Raw genomic sequence first — 8,004 nt, 5'->3', positions numbered from 1 at the left:
GATTACTGTATTTACCCGTGTTCCTCTCCTTCCCTTAAATTTAAGAGGGAAATCACCTTTATTGTTGTTGTTTTCATCAAAAGATATTTACTGAGTAACTACTTTGTGGTGAGTCTTAAAGGACAGGCAGAAGTTTGCTAGGTAAAAAAATTGGTTGAAATTTTCAGGTAGTAGAAACCAGATGTGCAAAAATCCAAAGGCACAAGAGAGCAAGATATTACTAGAGAAACTTAAGGTAGTTTAGCCAGAGCACAAGGTGCTTGTCGGGGAGATGAGGCTAGGGAAGCAGATAGGAGCTAGTTTATGAATTGCCTTCTGTGTCATGTTATGGAATTTGGGCTTTATTCAGAAGGCAGTGGAGAGCATGCAAGTGACATGATTGGATTTACATTTCAGAAAGCTAAATCTAGCAGCAGCCTGAAATAAAAATGGAGTGGAGGATGCTTAAATCTGGAGACAAGGAATTCCAATTAAGAGATTATTTCATTTGTCTAAATGAGAAATAATGGTTTAGAGTAAAACTGTCGAAGATTAAACAATGTGACAGGAAGAGGCAACAGTATGAACATGGGCTTTGGAGTCTGACAGAAATAACTTAATTCCAGCAATACCACTTCCTCCCTTTATGGCTTTTGGCAAATTGTTAACTTATTTGAGCCTGTAGTGATGTGTCACAGTGCCTGGTATGAGAGCTCAATAAATGGTGAATATTATTAAACTATTTGGGTGGTATGATGCACAAGACTTGGTGACCATTTGTATGTAGGGTTTGAAAGAGGGCATAGTCTATCATGACTCCTATAATTTCCCTTCCAATAAAATTACCAACACCAGTCAAAGCCCCTAAGAAGCTTAAATGCAATATAAATTGCTGTTTCTCAATAATAAAAGTAAAAGTCTACAACCCTATTTCTACATTTGTATTTGAGGCTATGGTTTAAAAATAGGAAGAGTGGCCGTGATTGTAGGGTAGAGAACTAGAGAGAAAAAGGAAGGAAGCAAGATTGGTGAGATCTCTGGAGGTAGCTAGTTATTCTTCATAGGTTCTAACTGAAAGCTAATGGAAGGTTTTAAGGATGCAAACAATGTAATAAAAATCTGATAAATATTATTATGTGTCATAGAATCATAGGATTCTAAAGCCAAAAGGGGCTGCCGAGTCCATCTGGTTCAATTTCCAATGCTACAAATTCAAGAACCCGCTAAGTACATAAGCAGTGCTGCACAGGAGCTATCTTGAGGTTCATTCAACTCAATATCTTCCTGGGAAGAGCCTTTTTGGAAAAAAATAATGGTGATTTTTCATGAAATGCTTCTCTAAACCTAGAGACATCATTTGATAATCACTCATAGATCTATCATTGAAAAATGGTGGTAAACACCTCTTGAATTGATTCAGCCTGTTTTTAGAAGTTCATCTTTCTTCCTTATAACCCTACCAATTTAATTTATATGTGTTCTTATCTTTTGGCTATCAGCTCTTGCTAATTTCCAACTGCCAGTACAGGACATAGGTTCTGCACTTGAATATTTCTTCAGCTATTTTTATTTTTTTGCTCTTTGACCTAAAAGAAGATGTGCTTTGGTAGCCAAAACTCTTATAACCAAATTTCATTTATTTTTCCTGTTAACATCTAATGATGACCAATAATGATAATAACATCTAATAGTTATTGCTTACTTACTGTATGCTAGATGATGTTTTAAGACCTTTACACATATTAACTCATGTAAGCCTTAAATGAGATAAAATACTATGATTATGTCCATTTTACAAAAGAGGAAACCAAAGCCAGAGTGCTTAAGTAGTTTGTCTGAGGTTACAGAGCTAGCAAATTGCAACATTATACAGCAATGGTCTATTCAGGTATAATTATGACTCCCTTAATATTTAATTTCTCTGATTTTGCCTCTGTTAAAGTCTTCACCCAGGCATTTATTTCTGTTTTGACAACTGCCTTAAGATGCATGTTTTCACTTGTTCTAATTTTGTTTGTTTTTTATTATGAATATTTGCCCAACACAATAACAAGGGTTATATTAAGAAGGGGATGGGGATAAATAAATAAATAAATTTAAATAAATAGGCCTTCCCCACTTCTTGGATCTTGAGGGGCTCTGGGATGTGATAAAGCAAAACACTGTTAAAAATTCATACTAGGCCTCCGGCCCCGGCCTGGTCCTCCGCGGGGGCCGCGCGGACCCCTTCCCGCCCTTGGCTCCCCGGCCTTGGCTGCTGGCGCCCATCCTTGATGCAGCGGATCTCCCGAAGCGCCTGTTCCTGCCCGGCAGCAGGTGCTGTGGGTACCGCCGGGAGCGAAAGGGTGCGCACCTCTGCCCTCTGCCCTCTGCCCTCTGCCCTCAGGTCAGGCGGAGGCGCGGGCGGCGGCGGGACGGAAGGCAGGGGCTGCGGGGGTGACGCTGGCGGGCGCGGGTTTCCTTTTGGGGTGATGAGAATGTTCTGGAACTAGGTCGAGTGGCACCGTGAACGTGCTGAGTGCCTCTGAATTGTATTCCTTAGAACGGCTAAAACGGTAAACTTACGTCCTGTGTGTTTTACCACCGAAGAGGAACAGAGCGGGGAAGGGCTGAGTGGGGTGGGCGATTTCTTTGGAACTTTTTGTTTGGACATAATATCAGATTACAGAGAAGTTGCCAGACTTGCAGCTCCTAAGTACTCTTAACCCAAGCGAACCAGCTCCTTTCGTTTTGCTCCATTTGTGGCTGTCTCTACAAACATTTATAAACAGATGCCTCTTTTTTCCTGAATCATTTGAGAGTTAGTTGGAGATATCTAAATACTTCACTGTGTATTTCTTAAGAATGAGGACATTCTAACAAATCACAGTACGGTGGTCAACATCAAGAAATTTCACGTTGTCCAGCCTATGACCCACATTCGAATTTCGCCCACTGCCCTTGTACCTTGTTTCCCGCCCTGTCAGGGACCGTCCAGGGTCATGCCCTGTGTTGAGGTGCATACCTTTGCAGTCTCCTCCGGTCTGGAACAGCCTCTGCCTTTCTTTGTTTTTCTCGATTTTGGCAATTCTTGCAGGGTAAGGGCCAGTTATTTTGTAGAATGCCCCTGAATTTGGGTTTGCCTCCATTAGGTTCAGGTTATGCATTTTGGAGAGAATACCTCGGAAGTAATAGCATTTCCTCGGTGCGTCATGCCCAAGGCCACCGTGCCCATCCTCCCCAACAATGTGTATTTCCTAAGAATTAGGACATCCTGACAAACCACAGTACACTGATCAACGTCAGGAAACTCTACATTGTTACAATGTGTTGTGAGCTTCTCTTAGGCTAAGGTAAAGTGTGCCAGGTTTCTCCACTGTTATTCCCTCTGTAACTAGTATTTTGTGAAGAGATATTTTGAGGGCCCAGCAAACAGCCACGGAGATGCAGTCAGGAGCACAGAGATGTTGGGGTAGCGCCTGTTGCAGAGGGAGGATGCAACACCTCCGACCCAGCAGCTCAGAAGCCGGGACTGCCTGTTGGAGAAGTCTCGGGGTGCGCAGGAATGGCGGTCCCAGGCCCCTCGCTGTGCTGCAGCCCATGTGCTGCAACAGGCCCTGAGCGCCCTTCCATGAGATCACATACGTATCCTGTCCCACCTCAGACTTGTGCTCACTAATTTTAGCATCCATTGGTGATTTGCTAACTCCCTCACTTTCCTTATTTGTTTGCCATTCTATTTAACGAGTTTCCCCTTTTGGGGGTACAACTTTAAAGTGTTAGAAGAATCCTCCCTGAGAAGGTGATGTTTGAGTAAAAAAGGGACTGGGAGGAGCCTGCAGGCAGAGGGACGAGGAGGCACAAAGGACCCGAGGCAGGGGTGTGCCTGGTGTGCCCAAGGAACAGCAAAAAAGCCAGTGAGGGGGCATCAGGGCGTCAGTGCTGCACGGTAACAGAGTTCTTATTTGGCGCAATGGAAAACTTTTGGTCATGGACAGTGGTGATGGTAGCACAACATTGTGAATGTAGCTAATGCCACTGAATTGTATGTGTAGAAGTGGTTAAAATGGGAAATTTTATGTTGCATGTATTCTACCACAATTAAAAAAAAAAAAAAATGCCGGGTTGGCGGACAGCCCTACCGCTGTCTGGCCTCGCTGGCCTGCCCAGGCGGCCGCCGCTGGTGAAGCCGTTGCCGGTCAGTTGCAGCAGGTAAGGGCCCACCTTTGGAGGTGATGGGGCTACCTGCTTGACACACTGTGACAGAACTGACACCAAGTGTGAGCTCCCCTTCATCATCAACTCCCATCAAGTCCTTTCTGACCACACTCGATGTGGAAGGCAGCAAGTACACCTCGTGGGTGGCTTCAAGGATGACAGATGGTTATCACAAAAATTCCTCATCAACTTAGTGAATTTGACAGACAGGAAGATGACACTTAGTGACTTGAGGTGTGACAATTAAATGGAGAAGAAAACCAAAACCACATTCCAATTATTTATGGCATCGCTGTCTGGATTAAAACTGCATTGGTTCACGGAGCCTCCGGTCAAGAGGGAGGTCCAGAAGAGGGGCTGCGAGCTGTGTGAGTGTCCCAGGAGGGACTGCTGCCAGGCACACACGCCACCAGGACAGCCCACGTGTGGGGTCTGCTCCTGGAAGCCCCTCCTGGGCCCAGCAAGATGAGAAGCACATACCAGAGGACCCCGCCCACCGCTTCCCCCACTTTGTTGAGCAGATCAGACTTCCCCTGATGTTTTTTAAAAAAGACACATCGCCAACTAATAGGCTGTTCCTGAGAATAAAGCTCAACTGTATCAAAAAAAAAATGAAGATGGCTTATGGGAAAATATTTCTCCTGGAGGCTAAGAAGAAGAATTACCAAAAGAAAGTAACTTTTGGCGTGACAGAGACCACTGATGGGGTTGGAAAGAATATGAATTTGTAATCTACTCCGGGAAAATGAGGTCTCTTTACTCAGTGTCTTTCAAATGAGTTTCAAAATAAAATCTTATTTTGGCAAAAAAAAAAAAAAAAAAAATTCATACTAGTAACTTCTGTTGTATATTATGCACGGAAACTAAACTTTTTAGTGTCTTGGCAAAGCCCTAAGGCAGCAAAGAGATACCTCAGAGCACAAAAAATACATTTGAAATGGTAATGAGAAGTGAGCTGTGTGACAAAGTGCTAGTCCGTGAAATATTTCTCTGAGACAAAAATATATTTGGAGAGGGTGGAAAGTCATTGACTATTGCCATACCATGACCTATTTTAATGTTTTCTTTTTTCCCCCATGCTATATGCTCAGAGGACTTCATGGAGGGCACAGTTTTAATAGTGTAATAAATACCAATCCATTTGAAGTTTGATACTAACATGTTGCATTCTTAGTTCTTAGGATGGCAACTTTGTGTTTCATTGTTTTAAAACAGCAAGAGAAGGTGTGTTAAAGTACTTCCAAGGTTTAGAATCTTTGAAATACTACCTTTTAAAAAGAAAATTCCAGTTTTTCTTCATTCCTTAATAGACTTTTTTTTTCTCTTGAATGTTGAATAAACAGTGAGGTAAATTCCTTATATACTATACTTTGTGTGGTGAAAGTTCACTAAAGTTTCAGCCTTCTGGTTGCTGATGAGTAAAATATGATAATGACAAAGAAGCCATTTCCAAAGTGTGAGAATCATTGAGTACCATTTCTCACCACACGCATATATTCTTCCATATCATTGCAGCCTGTGGGATATTTATGCAATGACTGCCTTAAATCAGCTGTAACTTCCAGATGCTATAGGTTTTGTTCAGGACCTTTGAATAAGAGATTAGGAGAGAGAGGGTGTCTGAGGAAGCTCACAGCCCCAGGCCCTAAGAAGAAAATTAGGGGCGGGGGCGAGGCTGCAGAGGCTTGTGAAACTAAAGAAACAATTTCCAGAGATATAGCATTCAGGGTACAGAGAATGAAATTGTGAGAATTCTCTGTTGGGAAAATTTTAAAAGGCAGAGGACATGCAGATCTTCAAAAATTTTCCTTCATTAAAAAGCAACTCTGGTCCAGCCCTATTCTATATCACCACAGTGTTTTACCCCCAGGAGTTCAAAAGGAGAACATCTAAAAATGTGGAATGAGCACAAACTCCAGTGTATGGAACGTCAGTGTCCAGTATCTTTTGACATGTATTGCTGTTCTTTGCTCCCCTTGAGAGGACTTGTGGAGTTATGTATCCTACCTTGTATCACTGCCTATGTTTATGACATGGGAGTGGTCTAGTGGGGAGGTTCAACAGCTTGTTTAAAAAATATCTTGATGATTTTCTTCATTATATGAGTACTATAAATGTCCATCAGTCTTGGAATGAATGAGGTCAAAAGAACATCAGTACTCAGACTTCCCTACTATCTGAATATAACACAGCTTTTCCCTGTAAGTTGGAGGACCACAGCTGCTTACCACCAGTCTCCCCAGTTATTTCTGGGATTACCAAGTATCTCACAAGATCAAAGTCAATCCTTTCATGGTTTTCTCCCCTAAAAACCATGTTGATGGCCACCATTTGGCAAGTGATTCAGTGGCCTTACTATTGCCATTGCCACAACCAACAATACCCTCTTCAAATGGGACTGTTTCCTTTTCAGGGGCCCCCAAATTGCCTACTTGTCAATGTGTCAAATTCTGCTGCTGCTTCTCAGTCCTCACCGTGTTGCCAGGATTCCATGTAATTTTTTCACCTAGTCCCTAAAGCAGCTCAATCTTAGATGAACACAGTTTCTTCAATTTGTTTTTAAATTCATTTTTATTGAGACATATTCACATACTATGCAGTCATACAAAACAAAGCATACAATCGTTTACAGTACCATTATATAGTTGTGCATTCATCACCAAAGTTAATTTTTGACATTTTCATTACCACAAATGCAAAAATAATAAGAATAAAAATTAAACTGAAAAAGAAAAATTAAAGTTAAAAACACTGGGTGCCTTTTTTTTTTTGCCCCCATTTTTCTACTCATCCATCCATAAACTAGACAAAGGGGAGTGTGGTTCATATGGCTTTCCCAATCACATTATCACCCCTCATAAGCTACATTTTTATACAATCGTCTTCAAGATTCATGGGTTCTGGGTTATAGTTTGATTGTTTCAGGTATTTACTGCTAGCTATTCCAATTCATTAGAACCTAAAAAGGGTTGTCTATATTGTGCATAAGAGTGCCCACCAGAGTGACCTCTCGGCTCCTTTTGGAATCTCTCAGCCACTAAAACTTATTTCATTTCCTTTCACTTCCCCCTTTTGGTCAAGAAGATGTTTTCCATCCCACGATGCTGGGTCCAGATTCCTCCCCAGGAGTCATATTCCACGTTGCCAGGGAGATTCACTCCCCTGGGTGTCAGATCCCATGTAGGGGGGAGGGCAGTGATTTCACCTGCCAAGTGGGCTTAGATAGAGAGAGCGGGCCACATCTGAGCAACAAAGAGGCATTCAGGAAGAGGCTCTTAGGCACAATTATAGGCAGGCCTAGCCTCTCCTTTGCAGCAACAGTCTTGCCAAGGACAAATCCTGTGGCAGAGGGCTCAGCCCATCAAACCACCAGTCCCCTATGTCTGTGAGCACATCAGCAACCATCGAGGTAGGGAAACCCAACACCCCTGCATTCTCCACCAGCTCCTCAAGGGGGCTCTGCATATTTCTTACATTGTTTATTTATTTTTATTTTATTTTATTTTTTTTAATTTTTTAATTAACTCTTTTTTAAATCAACTATATAAAAAAATAAAAAAAAACATACAATAAAAAAAAACATTTCAAACAAACCATAACAAGGGAGTAAGAAAAAGACAACTAATCTGAGATAACTAATTTACTTCCAACATGTTCCTACTCTACCACAAGAAAGTAACCTAATATAGCAACATTTCTGTGAACTTGTTCCTACCATACCCATCAGAAATGAACAGACCATAGTCATTCCTGGGCATTCCCAGAATGTGAAATTTACCCACGATAGCTTATCTGTTCTTATTGGGTTATCATTCCCCCTTCCTTAAT

General features: G+C 41.9%; 1 pseudogene; it reads left to right on the top strand.

The window, feature by feature from the left end:
* The first annotated feature begins 4,075 nt into the window (after window positions 1-4,075).
* On the top strand, window positions 4,076-4,828 carry LOC119522400 (annotated as a pseudogene).
* The last annotated feature ends 3,176 nt before the right edge of the window (window positions 4,829-8,004 follow it).

Source organism: Choloepus didactylus, chromosome X (genome assembly GCF_015220235.1).
Source record: "Choloepus didactylus isolate mChoDid1 chromosome X, mChoDid1.pri, whole genome shotgun sequence".
Classification (NCBI taxonomy): domain Eukaryota; kingdom Metazoa; phylum Chordata; class Mammalia; order Pilosa; family Megalonychidae; genus Choloepus; species Choloepus didactylus.
The sequence above is the reverse complement of the archived record's forward strand: the minus strand, read 5'-3'. Positions and strand labels throughout refer to the sequence as shown.